At 39.9% G+C, this 20,866-nt stretch overlaps 17 non-coding genes across 17 annotated transcripts; all 17 read left to right on the forward strand.

The window, feature by feature from the left end:
* The first annotated feature begins 805 nt into the window (after positions 1 to 805).
* TRNAL-UAA (transfer RNA leucine (anticodon UAA)) lies at positions 806 to 888 on the forward strand. Its single transcript has one exon. It is a non-coding gene; the product is annotated as a tRNA-Leu (tRNA).
* Positions 889 to 1,788: 900 nt separating this feature from the next.
* TRNAL-UAA (transfer RNA leucine (anticodon UAA)) lies at positions 1,789 to 1,871 on the forward strand. The gene has a single exon. It is a non-coding gene; the product is annotated as a tRNA-Leu (tRNA).
* A 911-nt stretch (positions 1,872 to 2,782) lies between these two features.
* Positions 2,783 to 2,865, forward strand: TRNAL-UAA (transfer RNA leucine (anticodon UAA)). Its single transcript has one exon. It is a non-coding gene; the product is annotated as a tRNA-Leu (tRNA).
* Positions 2,866 to 3,776: 911 nt separating this feature from the next.
* TRNAL-UAA (transfer RNA leucine (anticodon UAA)) lies at positions 3,777 to 3,859 on the forward strand. Its single transcript has one exon. It is a non-coding gene; the product is annotated as a tRNA-Leu (tRNA).
* Positions 3,860 to 4,759: 900 nt separating this feature from the next.
* TRNAL-UAA (transfer RNA leucine (anticodon UAA)) lies at positions 4,760 to 4,842 on the forward strand. Its single transcript has one exon. It is a non-coding gene; the product is annotated as a tRNA-Leu (tRNA).
* Positions 4,843 to 5,753: 911 nt separating this feature from the next.
* Positions 5,754 to 5,836, forward strand: TRNAL-UAA (transfer RNA leucine (anticodon UAA)). Its single transcript has one exon. It is a non-coding gene; the product is annotated as a tRNA-Leu (tRNA).
* Positions 5,837 to 6,736: 900 nt separating this feature from the next.
* Positions 6,737 to 6,819, forward strand: TRNAL-UAA (transfer RNA leucine (anticodon UAA)). Its single transcript has one exon. It is a non-coding gene; the product is annotated as a tRNA-Leu (tRNA).
* A 911-nt stretch (positions 6,820 to 7,730) lies between these two features.
* TRNAL-UAA (transfer RNA leucine (anticodon UAA)) lies at positions 7,731 to 7,813 on the forward strand. The gene has a single exon. It is a non-coding gene; the product is annotated as a tRNA-Leu (tRNA).
* Positions 7,814 to 8,724: 911 nt separating this feature from the next.
* TRNAL-UAA (transfer RNA leucine (anticodon UAA)) lies at positions 8,725 to 8,807 on the forward strand. Its single transcript has one exon. It is a non-coding gene; the product is annotated as a tRNA-Leu (tRNA).
* A 911-nt stretch (positions 8,808 to 9,718) lies between these two features.
* On the forward strand, positions 9,719 to 9,801 carry TRNAL-UAA (transfer RNA leucine (anticodon UAA)). Its single transcript has one exon. It is a non-coding gene; the product is annotated as a tRNA-Leu (tRNA).
* Positions 9,802 to 10,712: 911 nt separating this feature from the next.
* TRNAL-UAA (transfer RNA leucine (anticodon UAA)) lies at positions 10,713 to 10,795 on the forward strand. The gene has a single exon. It is a non-coding gene; the product is annotated as a tRNA-Leu (tRNA).
* A 911-nt stretch (positions 10,796 to 11,706) lies between these two features.
* Positions 11,707 to 11,789, forward strand: TRNAL-UAA (transfer RNA leucine (anticodon UAA)). Its single transcript has one exon. It is a non-coding gene; the product is annotated as a tRNA-Leu (tRNA).
* Positions 11,790 to 12,689: 900 nt separating this feature from the next.
* TRNAL-UAA (transfer RNA leucine (anticodon UAA)) lies at positions 12,690 to 12,772 on the forward strand. Its single transcript has one exon. It is a non-coding gene; the product is annotated as a tRNA-Leu (tRNA).
* A 911-nt stretch (positions 12,773 to 13,683) lies between these two features.
* On the forward strand, positions 13,684 to 13,766 carry TRNAL-UAA (transfer RNA leucine (anticodon UAA)). Its single transcript has one exon. It is a non-coding gene; the product is annotated as a tRNA-Leu (tRNA).
* Positions 13,767 to 14,677: 911 nt separating this feature from the next.
* Positions 14,678 to 14,760, forward strand: TRNAL-UAA (transfer RNA leucine (anticodon UAA)). Its single transcript has one exon. It is a non-coding gene; the product is annotated as a tRNA-Leu (tRNA).
* A 911-nt stretch (positions 14,761 to 15,671) lies between these two features.
* On the forward strand, positions 15,672 to 15,754 carry TRNAL-UAA (transfer RNA leucine (anticodon UAA)). Its single transcript has one exon. It is a non-coding gene; the product is annotated as a tRNA-Leu (tRNA).
* A 906-nt stretch (positions 15,755 to 16,660) lies between these two features.
* On the forward strand, positions 16,661 to 16,743 carry TRNAL-UAA (transfer RNA leucine (anticodon UAA)). Its single transcript has one exon. It is a non-coding gene; the product is annotated as a tRNA-Leu (tRNA).
* The last annotated feature ends 4,123 nt before the right edge of the window (positions 16,744 to 20,866 follow it).

The following is a 20,866-nucleotide window of genomic DNA, read 5'->3' on the forward strand; positions in this document are numbered from 1 at the left end:
TTAAATCAAGAAGTCATTTCATCTACTTGAAGTAATATCACCACGTGATCCTTTCGTACAAGCGTGAGAGCAGAAGGTCAAAAAGCTGTGCCAAAGTCGATTTCTTGGCACTGTTGGCTTGACAATGAAATGCCGTTCTGCCAACTTTGAAAAAGTTCACCGTTGGAAACCTAATCAGGTGCTTTGCCAAGAAATCACTTCTAAGAGTTTACTACATTTCCTGACACACTGAAAATTAAAGAAGGATTGTTTATTGGGGAATAAGGCAACAATACCAATAAATAGAGGCAAAAAAAAAGAAAAAAAATCATGTATACAATAACACAAGTTAAAAACGCAAAAAAATAATAATCACCTATAATGAGTACAAAAACCTGGTTCAAGGGTACAAATTGTAGACCTGTCGGACAACAACCTAAGGGTATGCCCTAAAAATGGAAGTTACATACAGGGACTATAAAAAGACTACAAAAGCAATAGTCAGAACAAGTCCCTGTGCTTACTGGTAGAATCATCATTCCAAAGGCTAACAGTCAACCTTCTATACTCTCTTCCAACATGAAAATCAGCACTCTTTTCTCAGATGTCCTGTGCTGCATAGCGAGAGAAATGGCAGAGTGGTTAACTCATGATTGCGAACCAAAGGCTATTGGAGCTTTGTCATCTCATATGGTAATAAGAAACATCCTTCAGAGCAAATCCCTGTTGTGAATGGCAGAGTCAAAAATGAAAGGTAACAGGCCACCTGCAGTGGTTTACGTCAAAGTGAAAAAAAGCACTCTCTCTCAGGGAACAAACAACAGTCACCAGGATGGCCGAGTGGTTAAGGTGTTGGACTTAAGATCCAATGGATGAATATCCACGTGGGTTCAAACCCCACTCCTGGTAAACATTTATAGCAGTTGTGGCAATTGAAAGCTCTGAAAAAGGTTTTAAAACACACAACATAAGATGAAAATATAGGCTGCTTTCAGCAACTAACAAATGCCTCTTGTTAAATCAAGAAGTCATTTCATCTACTTCAAGTAATATCACCACGTGATCCTTTCGTACAAGCGTGAGAGCAGAAGGTCAAAAAGCTGTGCCAAAGTCGATTTCTTGGCACTGTTGGCTTGACAATGAAATGCCGTTCTGCCAACTTTGAAAAAGTTCACCGTTGGAAACCTAATCAGGTGCTTTGCCAAGAAATCAGTTCTAAGAGTTTACTACATTTCCTGACACACTGAAAATGAAAGAAGGATTGTTTATTGGGGAATAAGGAAACAATACCAATAAATAGAGGCGAAAAAAAAATGTATACAATAACACAAGTTAAAAACGCAAAAAAATAATAATCACCTATAATGAGTACAAAAACCTGGTTCAAGGGTACAAATTGTAGACCTGTCGGACAACAACCTAAGGGTATGCCCTAAAAATGGAAGTTACATACAGGGACTATAAAAAGACTACAAAAGCACTTGTCAGAACAAGTCCCTGTGATTACTGGTAGAATCATCATTCCAAAGGCTAACAGTCAACCTTCTATACTCTCCTCCAACATGAAAATCAGAACTCTTTTCTCAGATGTCCTGTGCTGCATAGCGAGAGAAATGGCAGAGTGGTTAACTCATGATTGCGAACCAAAGGCTATTGGAGCTTTGTCATCTCATATGGTAATAAGAAACATCCTTCAGAGCAAATCCCTGTTGTGAATGGCAGAGTCAAAAATGAATGGTAACAGGCCACCTGCACTGGTTTTCGACAAAGTGAAAAAAAGCACTCTCTCACAGTGTCCAAACAACAGTCACCAGGATGGCCGAGTGGTTAAGGCGTTGGACTTAAGATCCAATGGATGAATATCCACGTGGGTTCGAACCCCACTCCTGGTAAACATTTATAGCAGTTGTGGCAATTGAAAGCTCTGAAAAAGGTTTTAAAACACACAACATAAGATGAAAATATAGGCTGCTTTCAGCAACTAACAAATGCCTCTTGTTAAATCAAGAAGTCATTTCATCTACTTGAAGTAGTATCACCACGTGATCCTTTCGTACAAGCGTGAGAGCAGAAGGTCAAAAAGCTGTGCCAAAGTCGATTTCTTGGCACTGTTGGCTTGACAATGAAATGCCGTTCTGCCAACTTTGAAAAAGTTCACCGTTGGAAACCTAATCAGGTGCTTTGCCAAGAAATCAGTTCTAAGAGTTTACTACATTTCCTGACACACTGAAAATTAAAGAAGGATTGTTTATTGGGGAATAAGGCAACAATACCAATAAATAGAGGCAAAAAAAAAGAAAAAAAATCATGTATACAATAACACAAGTTAAAAACGCAAAAAAATAATAATCACCTATAATGAGTACAAAAACCTGGTTCAAGGGTACAAATTGTAGACCTGTCGGACAACAACCTAAGGGTATGCCCTAAAAATGGAAGTTACATACAGGGACTATAAAAAGACTACAAAAGCACTTGTCAGAACAAGTCCCTGTGCTTACTGGTAGAATCATCATTCCAAAGGCTAACAGTCAACCTTCTATACTCTCCTCCAACATGAAAATCAGCACTCTTTTCTCAGATGTGCTGTGCTGCATAGCGAGAGAAATGGCAGAGTGGTTAACTCATGATTGCGAACCAAAAGCTATTGGAGCTTTGTCATCTCATATGGTAATAAGAAACATCCTTCAGAGCAAATTCCTGTTGTGAATGGCAGAGTCAAAAATGAATGGTAAAAGGCCACCTGCAGTGGTTTACATCAAAGTGAAAAAAAGCACTCTCTCTCAGGGGACAGATAACAATCACCAGGATGGCCGAGTGGTTAAGGCGTTGGACTTAAGATCCAATGGATGAATATCCACGTGGGTTCGAACCCCACTCCTGGTAAACATTTATAGCAGTTGTGACAATTGAAAGCTCTGAAAAAGGTTTTAAAACACACAACATAAGATGAAAATATAGGCTGCTTTCAGCAACTAACAAATGCCTCTTGTTAAATCAAGAAGTCATTTCATCTACTTGAAGTAATATCACCACGTGATCCTTTCGTACAAGCGTGAGAGCAGAAGGTCAAAAAGCTGTGCCAAAGTCGATTTCTTGGCACTGTTGGCTTGACAATGAAATGCCGTTCTGCCAACTTTGAAAAAGTTCACCGTTGGAAACCTAATCAGGTGCTTTGCCAAGAAATCACTTCTAAGAGTTTACTACATTTCCTGACACACTGAAAATTAAAGAAGGATTGTTTATTGGGGAATAAGGCAACAATACCAATAAATAGAGGCAAAAAAAAAGAAAAAAAATCATGTATACAATAACACAAGTTAAAAACGCAAAAAAAAAATAATCACCTATAATGAGTACAAAAACCTGGTTCAAGGGTACAAATTGTAGACCTGTCGGACAACAACCTAAGGGTATGCCCTAAAAATGGAAGTTACATACAGGGACTATAAAAAGACTACAAAAGCAATAGTCAGAACAAGTCCCTGTGCTTACTGGTAGAATCATCATTCCAAAGGCTAACAGTCAACCTTCTATACTCTCTTCCAACATGAAAATCAGCACTCTTTTCTCAGATGTCCTGTGCTGCATAGCGAGAGAAATGGCAGAGTGGTTAACTCATGATTGCGAACCAAAGGCTATTGGAGCTTTGTCATCTCATATGGTAATAAGAAACATCCTTCAGAGCAAATCCCTGTTGTGAATGGCAGAGTCAAAAATGAAAGGTAACAGGCCACCTGCAGTGGTTTACGTCAAAGTGAAAAAAAGCACTCTCTCTCAGGGAACAAACAACAGTCACCAGGATGGCCGAGTGGTTAAGGTGTTGGACTTAAGATCCAATGGATGAATATCCACGTGGGTTCAAACCCCACTCCTGGTAAACATTTATAGCAGTTGTGGCAATTGAAAGCTCTGAAAAAGGTTTTAAAACACACAACATAAGATGAAAATATAGGCTGCTTTCAGCAACTAACAAATGCCTCTTGTTAAATCAAGAAGTCATTTCATCTACTTCAAGTAATATCACCACGTGATCCTTTCGTACAAGCGTGAGAGCAGAAGGTCAAAAAGCTGTGCCAAAGTCGATTTCTTGGCACTGTTGGCTTGACAATGAAATGCCGTTCTGCCAACTTTGAAAAAGTTCACCGTTGGAAACCTAATCAGGTGCTTTGCCAAGAAATCAGTTCTAAGAGTTTACTACATTTCCTGACACACTGAAAATGAAAGAAGGATTGTTTATTGGGGAATAAGGAAACAATACCAATAAATAGAGGCGAAAAAAAAATGTATACAATAACACAAGTTAAAAACGCAAAAAAATAATAATCACCTATAATGAGTACAAAAACCTGGTTCAAGGGTACAAATTGTAGACCTGTCGGACAACAACCTAAGGGTATGCCCTAAAAATGGAAGTTACATACAGGGACTATAAAAAGACTACAAAAGCACTTGTCAGAACAAGTCCCTGTGATTACTGGTAGAATCATCATTCCAAAGGCTAACAGTCAACCTTCTATACTCTCCTCCAACATGAAAATCAGAACTCTTTTCTCAGATGTCCTGTGCTGCATAGCGAGAGAAATGGCAGAGTGGTTAACTCATGATTGCGAACCAAAGGCTATTGGAGCTTTGTCATCTCATATGGTAATAAGAAACATCCTTCAGAGCAAATCCCTGTTGTGAATGGCAGAGTCAAAAATGAATGGTAACAGGCCACCTGCACTGGTTTTCGACAAAGTGAAAAAAAGCACTCTCTCACAGTGTCCAAACAACAGTCACCAGGATGGCCGAGTGGTTAAGGCGTTGGACTTAAGATCCAATGGATGAATATCCACGTGGGTTCGAACCCCACTCCTGGTAAACATTTATAGCAGTTGTGGCAATTGAAAGCTCTGAAAAAGGTTTTAAAACACACAACATAAGATGAAAATATAGGCTGCTTTCAGCAACTAACAAATGCCTCTTGTTAAATCAAGAAGTCATTTCATCTACTTGAAGTAGTATCACCACGTGATCCTTTCGTACAAGCGTGAGAGCAGAAGGTCAAAAAGCTGTGCCAAAGTCGATTTCTTGGCACTGTTGGCTTGACAATGAAATGCCGTTCTGCCAACTTTGAAAAAGTTCACCGTTGGAAACCTAATCAGGTGCTTTGCCAAGAAATCAGTTCTAAGAGTTTACTACATTTCCTGACACACTGAAAATTAAAGAAGGATTGTTTATTGGGGAATAAGGCAACAATACCAATAAATAGAGGCAAAAAAAAAGAAAAAAAATCATGTATACAATAACACAAGTTAAAAACGCAAAAAAATAATAATCACCTATAATGAGTACAAAAACCTGGTTCAAGGGTACAAATTGTAGACCTGTCGGACAACAACCTAAGGGTATGCCCTAAAAATGGAAGTTACATACAGGGACTATAAAAAGACTACAAAAGCACTTGTCAAAACAAGTCCCTGTGCTTACTGGTAGAATCATCATTCCAAAGGCTAACAGTCAACCTTCTATACTCTCCTCCAACATGAAAATCAGAACTCTTTTCTCAGATGTCCTGTGCTGCATAGCGAGAGAAATGGCAGAGTGGTTAACTCATGATTGCGAACCAAAGGCTATTGGAGCTTTGTCATCTCATATGGTAACAAGAAACATCCTTCAGAGCAAATCCCTGTTGTGAATGGCAGAGTCAAAAATGAATGGTAACAGGCCACCTGCACTGGTTTTCGACAAAGTGAAAAAAAGCACTCTCTCACAGTGTCCAAACAACAGTCACCAGGATGGCCGAGTGGTTAAGGCGTTGGACTTAAGATCCAATGGATGAATATCCACGTGGGTTCGAACCCCACTCCTGGTAAACATTTATAGCAGTTGTGGCAATTGAAAGCTCTGAAAAAGGTTTTAAAACACACAACATAAGATGAAAATATAGGCTGCTTTCAGCAACTAACAAATGCCTCTTGTTAAATCAAGAAGTCATTTCATCTACTTGAAGTAGTATCACCACGTGATCCTTTCGTACAAGCGTGAGAGCAGAAGGTCAAAAAGCTGTGCCAAAGTCGATTTCTTGGCACTGTTGGCTTGACAATGAAATGCCGTTCTGCCAACTTTGAAAAAGTTCACCGTTGGAAACCTAATCAGGTGCTTTGCCAAGAAATCAGTTCTAAGAGTTTACTACATTTCCTGACACACTGAAAATGAAAGAAGGATTGTTTATTGGGGAATAAGGAAACAATACCAATAAATAGAGGCGAAAAAAAAATGTATACAATAACACAAGTTAAAAACGCAAAAAAATAATAATCACCTATAATGAGTACAAAAACCTGGTTCAAGGGTACAAATTGTAGACCTGTCGGACAACAACCTAAGGGTATGCCCTAAAAATGGAAGTTACATACAGGGACTATAAAAAGACTACAAAAGCACTTGTCAGAACAAGTCCCTGTGATTACTGGTAGAATCATCATTCCAAAGGCTAACAGTCAACCTTCTATACTCTCCTCCAACATGAAAATCAGAACTCTTTTCTCAGATGTCCTGTGCTGCATAGCGAGAGAAATGGCAGAGTGGTTAACTCATGATTGCGAACCAAAGGCTATTGGAGCTTTGTCATCTCATATGGTAATAAGAAACATCCTTCAGAGCAAATCCCTGTTGTGAATGGCAGAGTCAAAAATGAATGGTAACAGGCCACCTGCACTGGTTTTCGACAAAGTGAAAAAAAGCACTCTCTCACAGTGTCCAAACTACAGTCACCAGGATGGCCGAGTGGTTAAGGCGTTGGACTTAAGATCCAATGGATGAATATCCACGTGGGTTCGAACCCCACTCCTGGTAAACATTTATAGCAGTTGTGGCAATTGAAAGCTCTGAAAAAGGTTTTAAAACACACAACATAAGATGAAAATATAGGCTGCTTTCAGCAACTAACAAATGCCTCTTGTTAAATCAAGAAGTCATTTCATCTACTTGAAGTAATATCACCACGTGATCCTTTCGTACAAGCGTGAGAGCAGAAGGTCAAAAAGCTGTGCCAAAGTCGATTTCTTGGCACTGTTGGCTTGACAATGAAATGCCGTTCTGCCAACTTTGAAAAAGTTCACCGTTGGAAACCTAATCAGGTGCTTTGCCAAGAAATCACTTCTAAGAGTTTACTACATTTCCTGACACACTGAAAATTAAAGAAGGATTGTTTATTGGGGAATAAGGCAACAATACCAATAAATAGAGGCAAAAAAAAAGAAAAAAAATCATGTATACAATAACACAAGTTAAAAACGCAAAAAAATAATAATCACCTATAATGAGTACAAAAACCTGGTTCAAGGGTACAAATTGTAGACCTGTCGGACAACAACCTAAGGGTATGCCCTAAAAATGGAAGTTACATACAGGGACTATAAAAAGACTACAAAAGCACTTGTCAAAACAAGTCCCTGTGCTTACTGGTAGAATCATCATTCCAAAGGCTAACAGTCAACCTTCTATACTCTCCTCCAACATGAAAATCAGAACTCTTTTCTCAGATGTCCTGTGCTGCATAGCGAGAGAAATGGCAGAGTGGTTAACTCATGATTGCGAACCAAAGGCTATTGGAGCTTTGTCATCTCATATGGTAACAAGAAACATCCTTCAGAGCAAATCCCTGTTGTGAATGGCAGAGTCAAAAATGAATGGTAACAGGCCACCTGCACTGGTTTTCGACAAAGTGAAAAAAAGCACTCTCTCACAGTGTCCAAACAACAGTCACCAGGATGGCCGAGTGGTTAAGGCGTTGGACTTAAGATCCAATGGATGAATATCCACGTGGGTTCGAACCCCACTCCTGGTAAACATTTATAGCAGTTGTGGCAATTGAAAGCTCTGAAAAAGGTTTTAAAACACACAACATAAGATGAAAATATAGGCTGCTTTCAGCAACTAACAAATGCCTCTTGTTAAATCAAGAAGTCATTTCATCTACTTGAAGTAGTATCACCACGTGATCCTTTCGTACAAGCGTGAGAGCAGAAGGTCAAAAAGCTGTGCCAAAGTCGATTTCTTGGCACTGTTGGCTTGACAATGAAATGCCGTTCTGCCAACTTTGAAAAAGTTCACCGTTGGAAACCTAATCAGGTGCTTTGCCAAGAAATCAGTTCTAAGAGTTTACTACATTTCCTGACACACTGAAAATTAAAGAAGGATTGTTTATTGGGGAATAAGGCAACAATACCAATAAATAGAGGCAAAAAAAAAGAAAAAAAATCATGTATACAATAACACAAGTTAAAAACGCAAAAAAATAATAATCACCTATAATGAGTACAAAAACCTGGTTCAAGGGTACAAATTGTAGACCTGTCGGACAACAACCTAAGGGTATGCCCTAAAAATGGAAGTTACATACAGGGACTATAAAAAGACTACAAAAGCACTTGTCAGAACAAGTCCCTGTGCTTACTGGTAGAATCATCATTCCAAAGGCTAACAGTCAACCTTCTATACTCTCCTCCAACATGAAAATCAGAACTCTTTTCTCAGATGTCCTGTGCTGCATAGCGAGAGAAATGGCAGAGTGGTTAACTCATGATTGCGAACCAAAGGCTATTGGAGCTTTGTCATCTCATATGGTAACAAGAAACATCCTTCAGAGCAAATCCCTGTTGTGAATGGCAGAGTCAAAAATGAATGGTAACAGGCCACCTGCACTGGTTTTCGACAAAGTGAAAAAAAGCACTCTCTCACAGTGTCCAAACAACAGTCACCAGGATGGCCGAGTGGTTAAGGCGTTGGACTTAAGATCCAATGGATGAATATCCACGTGGGTTCGAACCCCACTCCTGGTAAACATTTATAGCAGTTGTGGCAATTGAAAGCTCTGAAAAAGGTTTTAAAACACACAACATAAGATGAAAATATAGGCTGCTTTCAGCAACTAACAAATGCCTCTTGTTAAATCAAGAAGTCATTTCATCTACTTGAAGTAGTATCACCACGTGATCCTTTCGTACAAGCGTGAGAGCAGAAGGTCAAAAAGCTGTGCCAAAGTCGATTTCTTGGCACTGTTGGCTTGACAATGAAATGCCGTTCTGCCAACTTTGAAAAAGTTCACCGTTGGAAACCTAATCAGGTGCTTTGCCAAGAAATCAGTTCTAAGAGTTTACTACATTTCCTGACACACTGAAAATTAAAGAAGGATTGTTTATTGGGGAATAAGGCAACAATACCAATAAATAGAGGCAAAAAAAAAGAAAAAAAATCATGTATACAATAACACAAGTTAAAAACGCAAAAAAATAATAATCACCTATAATGAGTACAAAAACCTGGTTCAAGGGTACAAATTGTAGACCTGTCGGACAACAACCTAAGGGTATGCCCTAAAAATGGAAGTTACATACAGGGACTATAAAAAGACTACAAAAGCACTTGTCAGAACAAGTCCCTGTGCTTACTGGTAGAATCATCATTCCAAAGGCTAACAGTCAACCTTCTATACTCTCCTCCAACATGAAAATCAGAACTCTTTTCTCAGATGTCCTGTGCTGCATAGCGAGAGAAATGGCAGAGTGGTTAACTCATGATTGCGAACCAAAGGCTATTGGAGCTTTGTCATCTCATATGGTAATAAGAAACATCCTTCAGAGCAAATCCCTGTTGTGAATGGCAGAGTCAAAAATGAATGGTAACAGGCCACCTGCACTGGTTTTCGACAAAGTGAAAAAAAGCACTCTCTCACAGTGTCCAAACAACAGTCACCAGGATGGCCGAGTGGTTAAGGCGTTGGACTTAAGATCCAATGGATAAATATCCACGTGGGTTCGAACCCCACTCCTGGTAAACATTTATAGCAGTTGTGGCAATTGAAAGCTCTGAAAAAGGTTTTAAAACACACAACATAAGATAAAAATATAGGCTGCTTTCAGCAACTAACAAATGCCTCTTGTTAAATCAAGAAGTCATTTCATCTACTTGAAGTAGTATCACCACGTGATCCTTTCGTACAAGCGTGAGAGCAGAAGGTCAAAAAGCTGTGCCAAAGTCGATTTCTTGGCACTGTTGGCTTGACAATGAAATGCCGTTCTGCCAACTTTGAAAAAGTTCACCGTTGGAAACCTAATCAGGTGCTTTGCCAAGAAATCAGTTCTAAGAGTTTACTACATTTCCTGACACACTGAAAATTAAAGAAGGATTGTTTATTGGGGAATAAGGCAACAATACCAATAAATAGAGGCAAAAAAAAAGAAAAAAAATCATGTATACAATAACACAAGTTAAAAACGCAAAAAAATAATAATCACCTATAATGAGTACAAAAACCTGGTTCAAGGGTACAAATTGTAGACCTGTCGGACAACAACCTAAGGGTATGCCCTAAAAATGGAAGTTACATACAGGGACTATAAAAAGACTACAAAAGCACTTGTCAGAACAAGTCCCTGTGCTTACTGGTAGAATCATCATTCCAAAGGCTAACAGTCAACCTTCTATACTCTCCTCCAACATGAAAATCAGCACTCTTTTCTCAGATGTGCTGTGCTGCATAGCGAGAGAAATGGCAGAGTGGTTAACTCATGATTGCGAACCAAAAGCTATTGGAGCTTTGTCATCTCATATGGTAATAAGAAACATCCTTCAGAGCAAATTCCTGTTGTGAATGGCAGAGTGAAAAATGAATGGTAAAAGGCCACCTGCAGTGGTTTACATCAAAGTGAAAAAAAGCACTCTCTCTCAGGGGACAGATAACAATCACCAGGATGGCCGAGTGGTTAAGGCGTTGGACTTAAGATCCAATGGATGAATATCCACGTGGGTTCGAACCCCACTCCTGGTAAACATTTATAGCAGTTGTGACAATTGAAAGCTCTGAAAAAGGTTTTAAAACACACAACATAAGATGAAAATATAGGCTGCTTTCAGCAACTAACAAATGCCTCTTGTTAAATCAAGAAGTCATTTCATCTACTTGAAGTAATATCACCACGTGATCCTTTCGTACAAGCGTGAGAGCAGAAGGTCAAAAAGCTGTGCCAAAGTCGATTTCTTGGCACTGTTGGCTTGACAATGAAATGCCGTTCTGCCAACTTTGAAAAAGTTCACCGTTGGAAACCTAATCAGGTGCTTTGCCAAGAAATCACTTCTAAGAGTTTACTACATTTCCTGACACACTGAAAATTAAAGAAGGATTGTTTATTGGGGAATAAGGCAACAATACCAATAAATAGAGGCAAAAAAAAAGAAAAAAAATCATGTATACAATAACACAAGTTAAAAACGCAAAAAAATAATAATCACCTATAATGAGTACAAAAACCTGGTTCAAGGGTACAAATTGTAGACCTGTCGGACAACAACCTAAGGATATGCCCTAAAAATGGAAGTTACATACAGGGACTATAAAAAGACTACAAAAGCAATAGTCAGAACAAGTCCCTGTGCTTACTGGTAGAATCATCATTCCAAAGGCTAACAGTCAACCTTCTATACTCTCTTCCAACATGAAAATCAGCACTCTTTTCTCAGATGTCCTGTGCTGCATAGCGAGAGAAATGGCAGAGTGGTTAACTCATGATTGCGAACCAAAGGCTATTGGAGCTTTGTCATCTCATATGGTAATAAGAAACATCCTTCAGAGCAAATCCCTGTTGTGAATGGCAGAGTCAAAAATGAAAGGTAACAGGCCACCTGCAGTGGTTTACGTCAAAGTGAAAAAAAGCACTCTCTCTCAGGGAACAAACAACAGTCACCAGGATGGCCGAGTGGTTAAGGTGTTGGACTTAAGATCCAATGGATGAATATCCACGTGGGTTCGAACCCCACTCCTGGTAAACATTTATAGCAGTTGTGGCAATTGAAAGCTCTGAAAAAGGTTTTAAAACACACAACATAAGATGAAAATATAGGCTGCTTTCAGCAACTAACAAATGCCTCTTGTTAAATCAAGAAGTCATTTCATCTACTTCAAGTAATATCACCACGTGATCCTTTCGTACAAGCGTGAGAGCAGAAGGTCAAAAAGCTGTGCCAAAGTCGATTTCTTGGCACTGTTGGCTTGACAATGAAATGCCGTTCTGCCAACTTTGAAAAAGTTCACCGTTGGAAACCTAATCAGGTGCTTTGCCAAGAAATCAGTTCTAAGAGTTTACTACATTTCCTGACACACTGAAAATGAAAGAAGGATTGTTTATTGGGGAATAAGGAAACAATACCAATAAATAGAGGCGAAAAAAAAATGTATACAATAACACAAGTTAAAAACGCAAAAAAATAATAATCACCTATAATGAGTACAAAAACCTGGTTCAAGGGTACAAATTGTAGACCTGTCGGACAACAACCTAAGGGTATGCCCTAAAAATGGAAGTTACATACAGGGACTATAAAAAGACTACAAAAGCACTTGTCAGAACAAGTCCATGTGATTACTGGTAGAATCATCATTCCAAAGGCTAACAGTCAACCTTCTATACTCTCCTCCAACATGAAAATCAGAACTCTTTTCTCAGATGTCCTGTGCTGCATAGCGAGAGAAATGGCAGAGTGGTTAACTCATGATTGCGAACCAAAGGCTATTGGAGCTTTGTCATCTCATATGGTAATAAGAAACATCCTTCAGAGCAAATCCCTGTTGTGAATGGCAGAGTCAAAAATGAATGGTAACAGGCCACCTGCACTGGTTTTCGACAAAGTGAAAAAAAGCACTCTCTCACAGTGTCCAAACAACAGTCACCAGGATGGCCGAGTGGTTAAGGCGTTGGACTTAAGATCCAATGGATGAATATCCACGTGGGTTCGAACCCCACTCCTGGTAAACATTTATAGCAGTTGTGGCAATTGAAAGCTCTGAAAAAGGTTTTAAAACACACAACATAAGATGAAAATATAGGCTGCTTTCAGCAACTAACAAATGCCTCTTGTTAAATCAAGAAGTCATTTCATCTACTTGAAGTAATATCACCACGTGATCCTTTCGTACAAGCGTGAGAGCAGAAGGTCAAAAAGCTGTGCCAAAGTCGATTTCTTGGCACTGTTGGCTTGACAATGAAATGCCGTTCTGCCAACTTTGAAAAAGTTCACCGTTGGAAACCTAATCAGGTGCTTTGCCAAGAAATCACTTCTAAGAGTTTACTACATTTCCTGACACACTGAAAATTAAAGAAGGATTGTTTATTGGGGAATAAGGCAACAATACCAATAAATAGAGGCAAAAAAAAAGAAAAAAAATCATGTATACAATAACACAAGTTAAAAACGCAAAAAAATAATAATCACCTATAATGAGTACAAAAACCTGGTTCAAGGGTACAAATTGTAGACCTGTCGGACAACAACCTAAGGGTATGCCCTAAAAATGGAAGTTACATACAGGGACTATAAAAAGACTACAAAAGCACTTGTCAAAACAAGTCCCTGTGCTTACTGGTAGAATCATCATTCCAAAGGCTAACAGTCAACCTTCTATACTCTCCTCCAACATGAAAATCAGAACTCTTTTCTCAGATGTCCTGTGCTGCATAGCGAGAGAAATGGCAGAGTGGTTAACTCATGATTGCGAACCAAAGGCTATTGGAGCTTTGTCATCTCATATGGTAACAAGAAACATCCTTCAGAGCAAATCCCTGTTGTGAATGGCAGAGTCAAAAATGAATGGTAACAGGCCACCTGCACTGGTTTTCGACAAAGTGAAAAAAAGCACTCTCTCACAGTGTCCAAACAACAGTCACCAGGATGGCCGAGTGGTTAAGGCGTTGGACTTAAGATCCAATGGATGAATATCCACGTGGGTTCGAACCCCACTCCTGGTAAACATTTATAGCAGTTGTGGCAATTGAAAGCTCTGAAAAAGGTTTTAAAACACACAACATAAGATGAAAATATAGGCTGCTTTCAGCAACTAACAAATGCCTCTTGTTAAATCAAGAAGTCATTTCATCTACTTGAAGTAATATCACCACGTGATCCTTTCGTACAAGCGTGAGAGCAGAAGGTCAAAAAGCTGTGCCAAAGTCGATTTCTTGGCACTGTTGGCTTGACAATGAAATGCCGTTCTGCCAACTTTGAAAAAGTTCACCGTTGGAAACCTAATCAGGTGCTTTGCCAAGAAATCAGTTCTAAGAGTTTACTACATTTCCTGACACACTGAAAATTAAAGAAGGATTGTTTATTGGGGAATAAGGCAACAATACCAATAAATAGAGGCAAAAAAAAAGAAAAAAAATCATGTATACAATAACACAAGTTAAAAACGCAAAAAAATAATAATCACCTATAATGAGTACAAAAACCTGGTTCAAGGGTACAAATTGTAGACCTGTCGGACAACAACCTAAGGGTATGCCCTAAAAATGGAAGTTACATACAGGGACTATAAAAAGACTACAAAAGCACTTGTCAGAACAAGTCCCTGTGCTTACTGGTAGAATCATCATTCCAAAGGCTAACAGTCAACCTTCTATACTCTCCTCCAACATGAAAATCAGAACTCTTTTCTCAGATGTCCTGTGCTGCATAGCGAGAGAAATGGCAGAGTGGTTAACTCATGATTGCGAACCAAAGGCTATTGGAGCTTTGTCATCTCATATGGTAATAAGAAACATCCTTCAGAGCAAATCCCTGTTGTGAATGGCAGAGTCAAAAATGAATGGTAACAGGCCACCTGCACTGGTTTTCGACAAAGTGAAAAAAAGCACTCTCTCACAGTGTCCAAACAACAGTCACCAGGATGGCCGAGTGGTTAAGGCGTTGGACTTAAGATCCAATGGATAAATATCCACGTGGGTTCGAACCCCACTCCTGGTAAACATTTATAGCAGTTGTGGCAATTGAAAGCTCTGAAAAAGGTTTTAAAACACACAACATAAGATGAAAATATAGGCTGCTTTCAGCAACTAACAAATGCCTCTTGTTAAATCAAGAAGTCATTTCATCTACTTGAAGTAGTATCACCACGTGATCCTTTCGTACAAGCGTGAGAGCAGAAGGTCAAAAAGCTGTGCCAAAGTCGATTTCTTGGCACTGTTGGCTTGACAATGAAATGCCGTTCTGCCAACTTTGAAAAAGTTCACCGTTGGAAACCTAATCAGGTGCTTTGCCAAGAAATCAGTTCTAAGAGTTTACTACATTTCCTGACACACTGAAAATTAAAGAAGGATTGTTTATTGGGGAATAAGGCAACAATACCAATAAATAGAGGCAAAAAAAAAGAAAAAAAATCATGTATACAATAACACAAGTTAAAAACGCAAAAAAATAATAATCACCTATAATGAGTACAAAAACCTGGTTCAAGGGTACAAATTGTAGACCTGTCGGACAACAACCTAAGGGTATGCCCTAAAAATGGAAGTTACATACAGGGACTATAAAAAGACTACAAAAGCACTTGTCAGAACAAGTCCCTGTGCTTACTGGTAGAATCATCATTCCAAAGGCTAACAGTCAACCTTCTATACTCTCCTCCAACATGAAAATCAGCACTCTTTTCTCAGATGTGCTGTGCTGCATAGCGAGAGAAATGGCAGAGTGGTTAACTCATGATTGCGAACCAAAAGCTATTGGAGCTTTGTCATCTCATATGGTAATAAGAAACATCCTTCAGAGCAAATTCCTGTTGTGAATGGCAGAGTGAAAAATGAATGGTAAAAGGCCACCTGCAGTGGTTTACATCAAAGTGAAAAAAAGCACTCTCTCTCAGGGGACAGATAACAATCACCAGGATGGCCGAGTGGTTAAGGCGTTGGACTTAAGATCCAATGGATGAATATCCACGTGGGTTCGAACCCCAGTCCTGGTAAACATTTATAGCAGTTGTGGCAATTGAAAGCTCAGAAAAAGGTTTTAAAACACACAACATAAGATGAAAATATAGGCTGCTTTCAGCAACTAACAAATGCCTCTTGTTAAATCAAGAAGTCATTTCATCTACTTGAAGTAGTATCACCACGTGATCCTTTCGTACAAGCGTGAGAGCAGAAGGTCAAAAAGCTGTGCCAAAGTCGATTTCTTGGCACTGCTGGCTTGACAATGAAATGCCGTTCTGCCAACTTTGAAAAAGTTCACCGTTGGAAACCTAATCAGGTGCTTTGCCAAGAAATCAGTTCTAAGAGTTTACTACATTTCCTGACACTGAAAATGAAAGAAGGATTGTTTATTGGGGAATAAGGCAACAATACCAATAAATAGAGGCAAAAAAAAGAAAAAAAAATGTATACAATAACACAAGTTAAAAACGCAAAAAAATAATAATCACCTATAATGAGTACAAAAACCTGGTTCAAAGGTACAAATTGTAGACCTGTCGGACAACAACCTAAGGGTATGCCCTAAAAATGGAAGTTACATACAGGGACTATAAAAAGACTACAAAAGCACTTGTCAGAACAAGTCCCTGTGATTACTGGTAGAATCATCATTCCAAAGGCTAACAGTCAACCTTCTATACTCTCCTCCAACATGAAAATCAGAACTCTTTTCTCAGATGTGCTGTGCTGCATAGCGAGAGAAATGGCAGAGTGGTTAACTCATGATTGCGAACCAAAAGCTATTGGAGCTTTGTCATCTCATATGGTAATAAGAAACATCCTTCAGAGCAAATTCCTGTTGTGAATGGCAGAGTCAAAAATGAATGGTAAAAGGCCACCTGCAGTGGTTTACATCAAAGTGAAAAAAAGCACTCTCTCACAGTGAACAGACAACAGTCACCAGGATGGCCGAGTGGTTAAGGCGTTGGACTTAAGATCCAATGGATGAATATCCACGTGGGTTCGAACCCCACTCCTGGTAAACATTTATAGCAGTTGTGGCAATTGAAAGCTCTGAAAAAGGTTTTAAAACACACAACATAAGATGAAAATATAGGCTGCTTTCAGCAACTAACAAATGCCTCTTGTTAAATCAAGAAGTCATTTCATCTACTTGAAGTAATATCACCACGTGATCCTTTCGTACAAGCGTGAGAGCAGAAGGTCAAAAAGCTGTGCCAAAGTCGATTTCTTGGCACTGTTGGCTTGACAATGAAATGCCGTTCTGCCAACTTTGAAAAAGTTCACCGTTGGAAACCTAATCAGGTGCTTTGCCAAGAAATCAGTTCTAAGAGTTTACTACATTTCCTGACACACTGAAAATGAAAGAAGGATTGTTTATTGGGGAATAAGGAAACAATACCAATAAATAGAGGCAAAAAAAAGAAAAAAAAATGTATACAATAACACAAGTTAAAAACGCAAAAAAATAATAATCACCTATAATGAGTACAAAAACCTGGTTCAAGGGTACAAATTGTAGACCTGTCGGACAACAACCTAAGGGTATGCCCTAAAAATGGAAGTTACATACAGGGACTATAAAAAGACTACAAAAGCACTTGTCAAAACAAGTCCCTGTGCTTACTGGTAGAATCATCATTCCAAAGACTAACAGTCAACCTTCTATACTCTCCTCCAACATGAAAATCAGAACTCTTTTCTCAGATGTGCTGTGCTGCATAGCGAGAGAAATGGCAGAGTGGTTAACTCATGATTGCGAACCAAAGGCTATTGGAGCTTTGTCATCTCTAGAGATGAGCGAATCGAAGTATCCGAAGTGGAATTCGAGTCGAATATCGGAAAAATTTTGATTCGTGCCGAATCCGAAAAATAGCCTAATTCGGACGCGCGAATCGAAATTTTTCAGAAAATGGCGGCTGACATGTGCGGCGACGGAGCGGGGATGTCTGGGAAGGCGCGCAGACAAGGCGCGCTGACCCATAATGCATTCCTCAACTACATGTGATCGCATCAGCCAATCAGCAGCCAGCCAGCCAGCACTGTGTAATGGTCGAGCTATAAATAGCGGCCATTTTGGAATTCTTCATTTGCCTGCAGTTATTGAACAGAGGCAGACCGCTCTGTACTAGGGACAGGGACAGAGTTAGGGCCACAGAAACGATAATTGGGGACAGAGAAAAGTTACTTAGGGACAGAGAACCATTACTCAGGGACACAGACTTGTTAATGAGGGCCACAGAATCGTTATTTAGGGACAAAGAAACGCTAGTTAGGGCCACAGAATTCATAATCAGGGACAGACAGAATTGTTACTCAGTGCCAGAGAATTGTTACTTAGGGCCACAGAAACGTTATTAGGGCCACAGAATTTTTACTCAGGGACAGACAGAATTGTTACTGAGTGCCAGAGAATTGTTACTCAGGGACAGACAGAATTGTTACTGAGTGCCAGAGAATTGTTACTCAGGGACAGACAGAATTGTTACTGAGTGCCAGAGAATTGTTACTTAGGGCCACAGAAACTTTACTTAGGGCCACAGAATTTTTACTCAGGGACAGACAGAATTGTTACTGAGTGCCAGAGAATTGTTACTCAGGGACAGACAGAATTGTTACTGAGTGCCAGAGAATTGTTACTCAGGGCCCCAGAAACTTTACTTAGGGCCACAGAATTTTTACTCAGGGACAGACAGAATTGTTACTGAGTGCCAGAGAATTGTTACTCAGGGACAGACAGAATTGTTACGGAGTGCCAGAGAATTGTTACTTAGGGCCACAGAAACTTTACTTAGGGCCACAGAATTGTTACTCGCACAGACACAGAATTGTTACTCGCACAGACACAGAATTGTTACTGAAGGCCACAGAACTGTTACTTAGGGCCACAGAATTGTTACTCGCACAGACACAGAATTGTTACTCGCACAGACACAGAACTGTTACTGAGGGCCACAGAACTGTTACTTAGGGCCACAGAATTGTTACTCGCACAGACACAGAATTGTTACTCAGGGCCACAGAACTGTTACTTAGGGACAAAGAAACGCTAGTTAGGGCCACAGAATTCATACTCAGGGACAGACAGAATTGTTACGGAGTGCCAGAGAATTGTTACTCAGGGCCACAGAAACTTTACTTAGGGCCACAGAATTTTTACTCAGGGACAGACAGAATTGTTACTGAGTGCCAGAGAATTGTTACTCAGGGACAGACAGAATTGTTACGGAGTGCCAGAGAATTGTTACTCAGGGCCACAGAAACTTTACTTAGGGCCACAGAATTTTTACTCAGGGACAGACAGAATTGTTACTGAGTGCCAGAGAATTGTTACTCAGGGACAGACAGAATTGTTACTGAGTGCCAGAGAATTGTTACTTAGGGCCACAGAAACTTTACTTAGGGCCACAGAATTGTTACTCGCACAGACACAGAATTGTTACTCGCACAGACACAGAACTGTTACTGAGGGCCACAGAAACTTTACTTAGGGCCACAGAATTGTTACTCGCACAGACACAGAATTGTTACTCGCACAGACACAGAATTGTTACTCGCACAGACACAGAACTGTTACTGAGGGCCACAGAACTGTTACTTAGGGCCACAGAATTGTTACTCGCACAGACACAGAATTGTTACTCAGGGCCACAGAACTGTTACTTAGGGACAAAGAAATGCTAGTTAGGGCCACAGAATTCATACTCAGGGACAGACAGAATTGTTACGGAGTGCCAGAGAATTGTTACTCAGGGCCACAGAAACTTTACTTAGGGCCACAGAATTTTTACTCAGGGACAGACAGAATTGTTGCTGAGTGCCAGAGAATTGTTACCCCGGGACAGACAGAATTGTTACGGAGTGCCAGAGAATTGTTACTCAGGGACAGACAGAATTGTTACTGAGTGCCAGAGAATTGTTACTTAGGGCCACAGAAACTTTAATTAGGGCCACAGAATTTTTACTCAGGGACAGACAGAATTGTTACTGAGTGCCAGAGAATTGTTACTCAGGGACAGACAGAATTGTTACTGAGTGCCAGAGAATTGTTACTTAGGGCCACAGAAACTTTACTTAGGGCCACAGAATTGTTACTCGCACAGACACAGAATTGTTACTCGCACAGACACAGAATTGTTACTGAAGGCCACAGAACTGTTACTTAGGGCCACAGAATTGTTACTCGCACAGACACAGAATTGTTACTTGCACAGACACAGAACTGTTACTGAGGGCCACAGAACTGTTACTTAGGGCCACAGAATTGTTACTCGCACAGACACAGAATTGTTACTCAGGGCCACAGAACTGTTACTTAGGGACAAAGAAATGCTAGTTAGGGCCACAGAATTCATACTCAGGGACAGACAGAATTGTTACGGAGTGCCAGAGAATTGTTACTCAGGGCCACAGAAACTTTACTTAGGGCCACAGAATTTTTACTCAGGGACAGACAGAATTGTTACTGAGTGCCAGAGAATTGTTACTCAGGGACAGACAGAATTGTTACGGAGTGCCAGAGAATTGTTACTCAGGGACAGACAGAATTGTTACTGAGTGCCAGAGAATTGTTACTTAGGGCCACAGAAACTTTAATTAGGGCCACAGAATTTTTACTCAGGGACAGACAGAATTGTTACTGAGTGCCAGAGAATTGTTACTCAGGGACAGACAGAATTGTTACTGAGTGCCAGAGAATTGTTACTTAGGGCCACAGAAACTTTACTTAGGGCCACAGAATTGTTACTCGCACAGACACAGAATTGTTACTCGCACAGACACAGAATTGTTACTGAAGGCCACAGAACTGTTACTTAGGGCCACAGAATTGTTACTCGCACAGACACAGAATTGTTACTTGCACAGACACAGAACTGTTACTGAGGGCCACAGAACTGTTACTTAGGGCCACAGAATTGTTACTCGCACAGACACAGAATTGTTACTCAGGGCCACAGAACTGTTACTTAGGGACAAAGAAACGCTAGTTAGGGCCACAGAATTCATACTCAGGGACAGACAGAATTGTTACGGAGTGCCAGAGAATTGTTACTCAGGGCCACAGAAACTTTACTTAGGGCCACAGAATTTTTACTCAGGGACAGACAGAATTGTTACTGAGTGCCAGAGAATTGTTACTCAGG

This window comes from Staurois parvus, unplaced genomic scaffold (genome assembly GCF_062004578.1).
Source record: "Staurois parvus isolate SC_StPar_1 unplaced genomic scaffold, SC_StPar_1.0 ptg000390l, whole genome shotgun sequence".
NCBI lineage: Eukaryota > Metazoa > Chordata > Amphibia > Anura > Ranidae > Staurois > Staurois parvus.